The sequence below is a fragment of the Podarcis raffonei genome, chromosome 6, assembly GCF_027172205.1.
Source record: "Podarcis raffonei isolate rPodRaf1 chromosome 6, rPodRaf1.pri, whole genome shotgun sequence".
NCBI classification, from domain to species: Eukaryota; Metazoa; Chordata; class Lepidosauria; order Squamata; family Lacertidae; genus Podarcis; species Podarcis raffonei.
The window spans coordinates 57,241,845-57,254,586 of NC_070607.1; the positions used below are offsets into that span (position 1 = coordinate 57,241,845).

General features: G+C 43.6%; 1 protein-coding gene across 2 annotated transcripts in view; it reads left to right on the plus strand.

Moving 5' to 3' along the window:
- Positions 1 to 333: 333 nt before the first annotated feature.
- Positions 334 to 12,742, plus strand: part of PRELP (proline and arginine rich end leucine rich repeat protein) — a 28,822-nt gene continuing 16,413 nt past the window's right edge. Inside the window, exon 1 of one of the 2 annotated variants that reach the window (XM_053393161.1) lies at positions 334 to 746. The gene's annotated coding sequence lies outside the window, so the exon portion shown is untranslated. Of the gene's footprint in view, positions 747 to 11,132; positions 11,230 to 12,742 lie in introns of those variants that run through there. The other variant, XM_053393163.1, reaches the window with a different exon arrangement.

The window sequence follows — 12,742 nt, forward strand, 5'->3', positions numbered from 1 at the left end:
AGCCCTGGTGCCTTTATCCTGGTCTTCTAGGAGCATTAAATTGCCACCCTTCTGAACTCCCAGGGCAACCTTTAACCCTTACCCTAAGGCGGCTTTAACAGCCCGGCTAGCAATAGCCCGACATAGTCAACGTTAACAATGGTAGCAACAAAGGAAGATTAGCATAGAAAAACAATTGCATTTAGAAAGGATGGGGGAATGTGCACAGAACTGCCACTCTCTTTAAAACACAGGAATGCCATTTACTGCCCTTTGAGCCTGGCTGTCATCTGAGTCCTGCTGCTTTGAAACGCAAACCTAGACACACAGATTCACTATAAAGTTAGGAGAGGACAACATGCTTATAGAGAGAGAGTGAAAGCTCCGCGTTTTTTCTTTTCTTTTCTTTCTTTAATGTGATTTGTTGAACAACACTCGCGGGGAGTTTTCTTGCCCCAGCAGAAGGAAATGTTATTACACATGAACCTTTCAGCAAGCCAGGCAGAAGGACATGCGTGTGGATTAGATGCCAGGAGTTTGGCTGCCAGAGAAAGACGTTATTGTTGTGACTTTCTCCTCCGCCCCTCGCTCACACCCACCCCTCTCCGAGAGAATCTCTGAGGAACGGAACCGGAGAAAACACACACGGCTTGCAGGAGGGTCATTTGCATCCAACCGGACTGCAGTGAGGAGGGAGAGGAAGAGGGGGAGGAAGAGTCCTGGAAGTTAAAACACACACAGGCAGGAGGAAGGTCAGGTGGAAACAGGTAAGCCCTCTATCTGGGGATGGCCTACCCTAAACAAGAGAAAGGAGGGACTTCTTTCTTAACCTGTAGTCAGGTGGGACTTTCTCCTGTCTTATGGATCAACAGGTATTTTCTTTCTGGGTCTTCAAAGGCTGCTTTTTGTTTCAGTTGGTCATGCAAAAGTTCTGTCAAACAAACAAAGGAAAAGTGAAGTAAAGAGGTGGTTAAAAATGCTGAGACTGTTTCCATGGCAGAAAAACTTGGGGAACCCCCTTTTCCCCCTCATATGCTGCACACATCCACATACATCTCGCATGTTTATAGCCTTTGCCAAAGCAAGCTGAGTGTTTCAGAAGTCTCACTATCTGTAAGCTTGATTCATAATCAGAATTTTGTAAGGTATGGGGAGATTGGAGGTGAGTTTTATTTTCAGAGAGGAATATTAGGTTGTGGTTTCGTTTTTTCCTTCTAAGTTGCTTCCGTTAATTCTGCTTGCACCGCATGTGCAATTTGTAAACGGTTTTGGATAGAAAGGAGTTAAGAGCCCCTAATTAGTTTAATAAAGCAGATTCAATTCCTCTTCGCACTCTGGTAGCTGAGAAAATCGTACAATGTTTATTTTTTCCTTGAGGGAATGAATACAAATTCTTTGCATTTCTGAGAATTTAGGGCTGCTTTCTGTTTTGTCACAAAGAGGTGAATTTCGGAAGACAGACTCATTCTCCCACACTCAGAGACTCCTGTGGCACAATGGGTCAATGCATCTGGCTGTTAACCAGAAGGTTGGTGGTTTGAGCCCACTCAGGAACAGCTGTGGGCAGAATTCCTGCATTTCAAGGGGGTTGGACTAGATGACCCTCAGGGACCCTTCCAACTCTAGAATTCTTTGAGTCTATGACTTGGTCCCTAGTTCAATTCCATAAAAGTTTTGATGCCTAAAGAGGAGAACACTTTAAAATGAGTGGTGTGATTTAAGAGACACTAACTGCAATCCCATAGACACTGATTTAGGAGTAAGTCCCATTGAACTCAATGGGATTTATGCTGAGTACGCATATATAGGATTGTGCCATAAGGCTTTAGTCTTATATATGCACTTATGAGAGAGTAAGCCCCTTTGGGCAGAGTGGGTCTTCTGCTGAGGAAGCATGCATAGGTCTGCTCTGGTACACACCAGTATTTACAAACCGCATTTACTTGGAACAATGTCCCATTGATTTCAATAGGTTTTTCTTCCAAGTGGGTGTATGTAAACTCTAATAAGGTTACTTGTAGCACCATCCTATATTTGACTACTCACAAGTAAGTCCCACTAAGTTAAATGGAGCTTTCTCCCAGGTAAATGGATATAGGATTGCAGCATGAGTGTTAAGATTATTCAGTTTCTCATATATATATATATATACACACACACACATACACACTGCATTAATGTTTTCCTAGGAAGCCACACACACCCCTGGTTCCCAAACACAGATACATGGTTGTTGTTTTTTTTAGATGATTAGTTCTTGTCTTTCGGTCAAAGAAATCTATCTGGCAGCCCATTTCAGTTGCTTATGCTTCCACAGATTTTGAGACAAATTCCTAACTATCTGTTCTCATGGAAATGTGGGAGTCAGGAGAGAGAGAATAACTACTCCTGGCTTATTGAATATATAAGTTAGAACCATTCTTTGAATAAATAGGTTTGCAGGTAACTGGGACATGGACTGCATACACCCCACACATTTAAAGCACATACCCCCTACCTGTAAAGAATATTCAGAACTGTAGTTTAGCCTTCAGAGCACTGCAATTCCCAGCACCCTCAACAAACTACAGTTTCCAGGATTCTTTGTGTGTATGAGCCAGGGGTGCTTTAAATGTGTGGTGTGTATGCATTTTGTGTATGCAATCCATCTTGCTGAGCCTCAGAGATTTGCTTAGGAACTTCAGCAGTCAGTCCACATTTATCCAGCATTTACCCACGGAAAAAAAGCCCACTAAAGCAGGCTTTGGGGGCACTCTTCGCAATGCCCCTTTCTTAGCCAGTAGCACCTCCATTCCTGGTGGGTTTAGGAAGTCATGTGCCTGCTGGGGGAAGGGCTATTTTCATGCAGGATGTGTACTGCGCACACATGCACACACACACACACACACACACACACACACACAGTCTTTCCCTCTTGGAACAGAATCCAACTCATGTGATTTTTACCAGAGATTAGATGTTCAGAAGAGGAGGTTGGGAGCCTTCTCCTCCACTATGAAAGGGGGGGGGGGGAGATGAGGCTGATATAGGAGCAGAACTTAAGCAATCAGGAAAGGGGCTGGCTTGGAATTGAATGGGCACTTCGCCTCTGGGGGAGAAGGGAGCTTTCAAGCAGCCGGGCTGAATTACCATCAATGCAAGCAAATCAGAAGTGCAGGATTTGGACTGCACTTTTGTTAGCTCTTTGGAAAGTCTTCCCTGTTCCTTGTGACTGGCAAAGAGCAACTGGAAAGAACTGGAGGTTCCAGGGAGATCTGAGGTTGCAAACATCAACGGCAAGCACGAAGGCACAATACAGGGAAGGCAAAAGTGTCGCCAGTAGCTGGTGTTACCAACCATACTGGTTAAGGGTGTGAACTGTGATCTGGGATGCCCATGTTCCAGATCTCATCCCAGCTACATCAGGCAGCTGTTATTTAGGGGGCTGGGCAACCAGTTCCAGTACTACCAGTGCCTGAAATGAATAAATGGAGGATCACTGTAGAGTTGGAAGGGACCCTGAGGATCATCTAGTCCAACCCCCTGGAATGCAGGTGCATGTAGCTGTGTTAAGAGGATCTGCATTGTATGCAGGAGGTCCCAGGTTCAGTTCCCAGCATCCCAGTAGGCCTGGGAGAGATCCCTGGAGAGCCACTGCCAGTCAGTGTGACTCAGGTCAACATAATGCCCTCTGGATGTTGTTGAACTCCAACTCCCATCAGCCCAACCAGCATGGTCAGTGGTTAGGAATGATGGGAGCTGTAGTCCAATAATGACTACCCTTGGTGTAGATACTGAGCTTGATGGACTAAAGATCAGACTTGGTATGAAGCAGTTTCTGATGTTCCTATCCAAGCTGCTTCAACCAAGAAGTTGGTGAAGACTAGGGCAGGATCTGTGGAGTCTGTATTCAGCAATGAGTTACTGGGAATATTATCTGGGCCAAAGGGACCTGTGTTTTTTCAGGAGACTCCCTGTACTCTCAAGTTGTGTGTGCTGCAGTGCCAGCCCACATGGACAGGAAATTCCCATCCCAAGACATGTCCTCTGGGCAGGCCTGTTGCAAAGACTGGGAGGCACAGTTCGCTTGATTTTTTTCTCATTTTATGCTGTGCAGTTGAATGGGGGAAAGACAAAGGAGAGGCATTTCACCGTATTTTTGCACTCCGTCTAGGAATTGTATATACACCAAATAAATGCATGATGTTTGCATTTTATTGTGCTGCTTTTGAAATGTGGACTCGGGCAGATGGAAACATAAAATGAGCCCTAAGGGATGTAAAAGAGTGCAGGCATTTAGCAATGGGGTTTTTCTTTTTCTGTGTTGCAATATCACAGGAATTATCCAGCCAGTTGATTCCAGATGCTTTCTGTATGAGGCACACCCCATCTGCATGCAGGCGCAGAAAGCCTTCCCTGCAGACAAATGGCTGGGGTGGTCGAGGCTCCGTCCTTTAACCAGCCCACAAATAATTTGGAATGGTTAATGGTATGATGGCTCCAGCCCAATACAAACACTCTCTTGCCTGGCTTTTCAGTCATTCCAGAGTCTGCGGAGAGAGATGGTCTGCAGCTTCACCTCTCTGGTCTTCAATGTCTTTTGGAGACAGCAGAAGAAAATACTATTTTACTGAGGGTAAAGTTTCCTGCTTCTGTTTTAAGTTCAGGTACACCCAGCTTGGACTTCAATGCAGCTTCCAAGAGGCAGAGAGAACCAACATCTCACTCTGATAGGGAGAGGGGTAGGGAAGCTACCCAAAATATCCACAGTTGTCTCAATGGAATGGAAATTGATTATACACATTCGACAAGCATATGTGAATCTTCATGCTTTACTTAGGCTTTACAGCATGCTTGGTTTGTGCTTGGGTTACATTTTTCATACAGAGTTTGAATGTTTTTGTCACGGACTGGAAAAGAAGGATAATGACTCATATAAACACTGGAAAGAGAAAGAGGTATGAACAGAGAGTCAAGGCCTGAATGTTATGGCAAAAGTTCAGAATCCATGCTGTCTGAGTGAAGAGCTCCAGTTCCTGACTGCACTCTGACTTCTAAGGACCAAAGTACATATGACAGCAGCAAATCCATATGCTTCTATCTGGGTCTTTTCCAGTTACAGTGGTACCTTGGAAGTCGAACGGAATCCGTTCCAGAAGTCTGTTCAACTTCCAAAACATTCAGAAACCAATGCACAGCTTCCAATTGGCTGCAGGAAGCTCCTGCAGCCAATCGGAACCCACAGAAGCCGTGATGGATGTTCGGGTTCCAAAGAACGTTTGCAAACCGGAACACTCACTTCCAGGTGTGTGGCATTTGGGAGCCAAAATGTTCGAATTGCAAGGCGTTCGCCAACCAAGGTACGACTGTATATATAAAGTGGGGTTGGGGTTTGCTATTCAGGGGGTGAGTAGATGCTGAGGCTCAGAGGGGCAGTAGCTCAGTGGTGCATCCCATACTGTGCATTCACAAAGTCCTATGTTCAATCCCTGGTCTCTCCAGATAGGACTAGGAAGAACTGAGTGTGAAACTCTCAGAGTAGACAGTACTGAGGAATAATGGTCTGACTCGCTAGTCCCTTCTGCATTATACACTTAAAGCAGTATCAGACCACTTTAAACAGTCATGGCTTTCTCCAAAGAATTCTGGAAAGTGTAGCTTCTAATGGCTGCTGAGAGGTGTTAGGAAATCTCTATTCCCCTCACAGAGCTATAATTCCCAGAGTCCTCTGGGGAAATGTATTGACTGATAAACCACTCAAAAAATGTAGCCATGCATGTGTGGTGGTGGGGAATAGGGGCCTCCTAATGACTCTAAGCATCATTAACAAACTGCAATCCCCAGGATTCTTTGGGGGAAGCCATGACTGTTTAAAGAGTCCCGTTCAAGGGAAGTCATAGTACTGCTCTATTCTGCCTTGGTCAGACCACACCTGGAGTACTGTGTCCAGTTCTGAGTACCGCAGTTTAAGAAGTATAAGGTCAAGTTGGAATGTGTGCAGAGGAGAATGACCAAGTGTCTGGAAACCAAGCCCTATGAGGAATGGTTGAGGGAGTTGGGTATGCTTAGCCTGGAAAAGAGGAGAGTTACAGGAGGTATGATAGCCAACTTCAAATATCTAAAGGGCTATCACATGGAAGATGGAGCAAGCTTGTTTTCTCCTGCACTGGAGGGCAGCACCCGGACCAATGGCTTCAAGTTACAAGAGAGGAGTAAACATCAGCAACTTTCTTTCATTTAGAGCTGTTTGACAGTGGAACATACTCCTTTGGGAGGTTATGGACCCGCCTTGCTTGGAGGTTTTTAAGCAGAGGTTGGATGGTCATCTGCCATGGATGCTTCAGGTGAGCTTCCTGCATTGCAGGGGGTTGGACGAGATAACCTTTCCAACTCTACAGTTCTAACTGGTGGCTCTTACCTGTGGCAAGTAATTACTTATAGCTGATGCTCTGGCACCAAAATATTCATTTTTTTTGGATAAGGAGAAGTGAAGCAGTTTTATGTGTTTGTGTTGACCTGCCCCATGTCTTTTACCATGGAGTCTGTTCCACAGCCACTTTTCTGCCAGCTAGGTTCATTTACATTATTGGATGCCGGCTTTGGCTGTTTCTCACCTTCTTCTGATGTAGCACAAACACAACTGGAAAAGGCCCTTGACCGAGTCAGCGTGCACATCTCATATTCTAGCAGCTATTGTGTGTGCAGATGCATAGCTCTGTTCAGGTGACACATGCTGGCCCACCACTGCTGCTTCACGGCAGCATATATTTGAGTGAGCAGCAAGTGGCAACGCAGTGTTGGAGGACAGAAGAGTGTGTGTCACACGGCTCGCTGCCCTCAGGTGTGGCGGAGGATGCTGTCCTGTCGCCAGTGCTGAAGTTAAGATTCAGCTGCCAGTCTGGTTGGCTTCTTTATGTGGGGTGCATGTGTGCCATCCTATCCTTTGCCTCAGACAGCAAAATGTCTTTGGAGTAGGTAGGCCTCAGGCTGCGTAAGCACTATACATTTAAAGGACATTCCAAGCACATTTTTCCTCTCAGGAATTATGGGCACTGTATTTTGTTAAGTGTTGCTGGTATTTGTAACTCTGTGAAGGGTAAACTATGCAGAATTCTTTAAGGGGGGGGATGTGCTTGGAATGTGCTTTAAGGATTTAGGTCCACACTTCTGCTTGCCCTGTGCCTAGAAAGCATGGGTTCAAGCAATTTTCCAGTCCGAGTGGTTTGGCTTTTGCCCTGTGGCTTCCCCGGGAAAACCCACTCTTCAGTGCTAAATCAGAACAAAGCAATGTGTGGATTAGCCCTTTGTGTATTCACAACCTCCATTAAATCAAAGACAATGCAGCAGGAGGTTTTTGCTCACTCCTCACAGGCAAAGGTGTACACATATTAGAATAAAGGGCCATCATAATCTATTATGACACAAGAATGCCCCCTGGAAAGTCAAAAGCAGCACCCGTACTTGAATTATAAGGAAGGCAGGACAGAGCCTGGTAGACAACAACAGCCTCCTTGTCTTTTGTGACGGCCCTGTGAAAGCCCTTGTTTTTAAATATTGATCACTCCATATTGAATTGTTTTTGGAGTAATCAAACGACAGCTTCCCTGGCACGTTGCAAGTGTCCTAAATTCACTTGCCTCAGCAAATCTGCTTGAGTGTCTAGTCTGGCAAGAAAGAAAGGAGTTTCTGCCAATTCACCTTCTCACTATCTGCTCTTCTGATGTTTGAGAATCTGTCAGTTGCTCAAACCCCAGTGTTAAAAGTTGACATGCAAAACATGTTAGTGTTCTTCATCCTACACCACACCTATGAGACAGTTTCTATAGGCCAAGCCTTGGGAAATAGCTACACCCATTGGCTGGAGGGGAAAGCCCAGTCTCTGCCTCCTCAGTTATGGTAAGTTCACTCATCTTCCTTATCCCTTCTGCACTTTATACACACAGTTCAAAAGGAGAGTATCTCTGCCTACAAACTGTCAGTCTTTGGGACTTCCAAGGAGCTTTCCCTCACACTAGGCTTGCCATACATCAGGAAAATTTCTGACATGTCCTGGTTTTGGGGTGTAAAAATGGTGTCAGGAGGGAATTTTGCCGAACTGGCAAAATGTCAGGAAAAACTGGGTGCATGGCAACGCGATGGAAAAAGCAGCGGAAACAGCTCCGAAAGCTTGAAATTGCAGGTTTCAGGATTTTTTCTTTTTGAAATATGGCAACCCTACCTCACATCTAACATGGTGAGTTCATCTGCCAGATTGCTATATGTATGGCAAGAGAAATTATTCTTTTGCTTTCTCTTGTGTTGTGCATTTTTGCCTAAATCAGTGTTGCTCACTTCAATTCGCATCTGGTATCTTACCTAAAATAAAACATTTTCAGTCACATATTCTGGAGTTTGCCAAATGGATCAGCTCTGGAGTTTTGCCCCTTGCATATCTTACCTGCTTGGTTCAAGAGGAAAAGAATTTGAACTGCCTCTTGCAAGCCTTGCCTTTCTAGCTGTTACTCATTAGCCAACATGGTTCCCCCATCCCTGACCACAGGACATGCTGCCTTAGGTTGGTGTGAGTTGGCAACATGTTGGCAGTCCCTGCATTGCCCTATAGTACACCTATGTCCACTCAACCATAGAAAAATATATTCCAGTTAATTGGAGAGAAAAGTTCCGTCTCCACTAACACAGAGGTTGGGATTGGGACTTGGGTCAAAGGCAGGGCAGATTTGCTACAGCCCCCTAGGCGATTGCTTTTAGAAATCTATGTGGAAGCCAATAATTAATTAAATTTTGGGAAGTCAGGGAGGGAGTCTTGTGGACTTCATTAAGTGCCTCACTACATATTCCCCCCAATGATCTAAGAACTTGTCAAAAACTGCCACAAGAAGGAGAGAGTTTGTATCTTTGATTTTCACAGTGACCCGTATACATTGGTTGGAAAACACACTGGGGTCACGTCCTGACTCTCTCAAGACACACACAAAATAGGTCAAAGGGTTGTTCACATTTTCCCTACATGGCTGGCTTCTCCTTGCATGTTTTTAAAAATGGGGACTTAGGGTGACGCTGAGTGCAGAATCTAACTAAAATGATTTAAGAACCTATTTGAATATTTAGGCCACTTTCAGAATTTGAACACATCATACATGTCCAGTTCATACAAACCAGCATCTTCTGAGAAACTTTAGAAGTTAGCTACTTTTCATAACAGACAAATACATCAAGCTAGCCATATAATTTTCAATTAAAATTATATCCCATAGAGTTAGGCCACAGATTGCCCCCTTCTGTGTGTACTGAGGGCCACTGTTTTCCAGACAGGGGGCTGGAAAGGTATGTTGCTGAACAAACAGACCTCAGGTTCAATCACATATGGTACATGTTACATACAAAACCAAAAAAAATATTAAAGGTAGACTATCTGTTTCTTACAGCATTCCTTTTTATGCTTTTATTAAAAGATTTTCTTGGGCAACCAAAGAACATACAACACCTCTATTTCCAAATCATAGAGTCCTTCCTACAGATTGGTTACATTCGGTGTGAGACATTCTCTTTTTTAAGACTCAAAGTTGTGGCCAGAGTTCTTGTTACACCTCCATAACATGCACAGTACAATCAACAAGGCCAAATAAAGTTGCCTTGGGGGATGGATTCAGCCCAGACTATCTCTGATTTAAACAGTGGGATTTAAGTATGATTTTTGCTGGATTTTGCTTAAAATTTGCTTTGTAGTGTACTTAGTTTGTTTATTTGCGGCCAGCTCATTCTTAATTTCACCATCCATCCTTTATAATTTGTGAGCTCAGCTCACAAATGTTATTTCAGGGTTGAGCTAGTAAATAAATGTGTATTATATTGTTGAAAGCCCGGCTACATAAATATAGAAATAAATGACACACTTACAGATTGCATCATCAGAAACTAAAAAGTTCTATGCTAATTCAAAGCAGATTGGCACTTCTTTTATGACTTTATAGGAAGCTCCTGAAATGCAGTGTTCACATTTTGCATGCATGGAGGTTTGTTCGCCTCCAGTGCCTCCAGATCTGAATTCATTTTTAGTTCTCCTTACAAGAAGCTTACATTAGTTCTTGTATCATATAAAAAAGAAACTTTTGGGATAAAATCCAGAGGAGCAAAAGGAGGGGCGTTAGAGTGAAAAGGCTGTGTTCTTACTAGAGGGAACTAGACTTACAGAAAAGATCGTTTTGCTGAAATAGTTTTCTGAGACATTCATTTTCTTCCCATAATTCATATGCTATGTCCCTGCTGAGTCCACCGTTTTGTGTTGGAGTTAATGATTCCAAGCCCCAACTCCATTATAATGATGGGAAAAAGCAGGAACCAAAGAATTCTAGGGTTAAGATGAGACAGATGGCAGCAAATACAGGGGGAGGGGAGGAGACACAGAATCTCTTTATGGAAAGTGTCTGTAACTTAGATGCCCAGGAATGTTTTGAGACAGCTCAGCCAAAATATGTTAAAGGCGGCCAAGCTTCCCACTAATCCGGTATGCCAACAGCCCTGTAGTGCATGTTCCTTCCCTTTGCCCAAGTATCTTCCTCAGCCTCAGACAGACCTTGCGGTGTTGTGTGGATTTGAGGAGGGGGTGTCAGGTGGCCGTATTATTTGATGATGCAAATAGGGTGGCCACTTATGCACCACCAAAAAAATAAGAAATGCATCTCTGAGAAAGAAGGCAAAAGAGGACACAGAATTGCATAAACTTTCAATTTGCTGATTTATATTTTGTAGATGCAAATTTAGAAATAGATGTCTTTGCGCTCCCTTCCTGCATCTGTTTATCATTGAACTGGACAGCAAAGAGAAGATCCTTCCAAACAGAGGATTGACAGCCCTTCAAATATAGGACATGTGTAAAGTAGGAGACATGTCCATTCTCCAAATGAAGACACTGCCAGGCCATCATATGTATGTAAGAGAGGTTCCTAGGAAAGCAGCTGCAATCACTGGAAAAAGCGTATGCATGCCTGCCTACTGCCAGATCTCGCCATTCCCCAAAATATTTTCAGACCGATCTTTTTGACTTCTGACTCTGTCTACTGTTGGTCCTCAGTGTTTTCTTGTTAGCGTAACACTGTTGACATTTCCTCACCGCAGACCAATTGGGAACTTGACAGCCATACAGCGCTGTTTGTTAATGGGGCAAGAGCTGTCTGATGGAGCCTGACTGGTTGGCTGGCTGCATACATGATGTCAGTGGCAGCTGGACTCCTAGCTGTATGATGGACGGTTGATGAAATGAAACATGCTGAGGTTAGTAGACTGTAGAGAATCACAGCACAGGCGCAAAATATTCCATTTCTTAAAAACTGCAAGCCATATTTGAATGTGGAAAGTCTAATTTTTAGAAGCTTCCAAATGCTTTTGACAATCTAAAACCATTGCCTACCAATTGCTAATGATGCTAACACTAAGTTGGTGAAGCACCTTAAATAGGTGGGAGATTAGCATAACCCACTGCATAAGAAGATGGGGCTCCTGAACCTTTGATTGTTATGTTAGAATGGCAATTCCTGCAGGAACAGTTTTCTCACCCTTTTTGCTGTTCTGTGCAACCCTCAAAGCAGAGATGGGAAGCCTGTGCACACACACCTGGACTATGTGCTGGACTATAACTCCCACCATGCCTGACCATTGGACCATCCTGGCTGGAGCTGATGGGAGTTGGAGTCCAGCACCATCTGGAGGTCACAGTTTCCCCATAAATATATAGTAGCACTATCTTACTTTGCATGGGCAGTCAAAGCATTTATAAAGCTGCATACATGAGAAGGGGAGAATTGTACCAATTGCCCAATGTCCTTGTTGTATCTGACCATACGTGTTGGAATTCACATCTGCACAGGGGCCTTACACAGACAGTCCAATACACTATGACTATGTTTGTGTGATTTTTTTACCCCTGAAAAATAAAGGTAGGAGTCCTGTGTTCAGAGCCTACATTCACTGGATATAGGCAGAAGTCCTTGTGTGGCCAAACCTACGTGGAAGCTTGGCATGGTTAAGGATTGAGTTAAGAAGACACTTCACGACCATCTACATTAGGGTTCTATCTGCTGACAATATGGGGATATGTTTGCAGAGATTTTTGAATTTTCATTAGTGAAGTATCTTTAAAAATACCCAGGTTGATCCCATTATTAAAGCCAGTGCTTTTTTTCTTAAAAAATGTTTAGGGGTACTCTCATTTTCCTACTCATATTGAAATACTGCCCCTTAATGAGGCCAAACTTAGATTCAAAAAATGTTTAGGTGTATGCGTACCCCTGAGTCCCCCCAGAAAAAAGCACTGATTAAAGCATATTCAAGAGAAACTCATTCATGGTGGGGCAGCAGTATTGGACATGCCTACTCTGCCCAGCCTCCATGCATTTGAGGCAACATCTAGCTAGTTTATGATGGAATATTAACTATTTTAGCCATTTGCCAAGGCTTGGTGGCAGCTGATTCAGAATATACGCAGATCTCAGATGCCCTGTCAGCTAATTATTTTTAATGTGGAACCACAGAGGGAATTTGACTTGATACACTGTTATTATTATGTCCCCAATTAATCATAGGTACAGTATTGTTTTCTTACTATGTCAGCACTGAATATCAGATTTGTCCATATATGGCCTTTAAATGTCTGTATGTGGTTTAACGTCACCTTCTTTGCTTTAATTTAAGACCTGACAACTTTGCTAACATCAGTGAAGTTTTGAACATTATAGTGCTGGTATAATATTAGTAGAGCATCCTGGAAAAATACATTAAAATATATTTT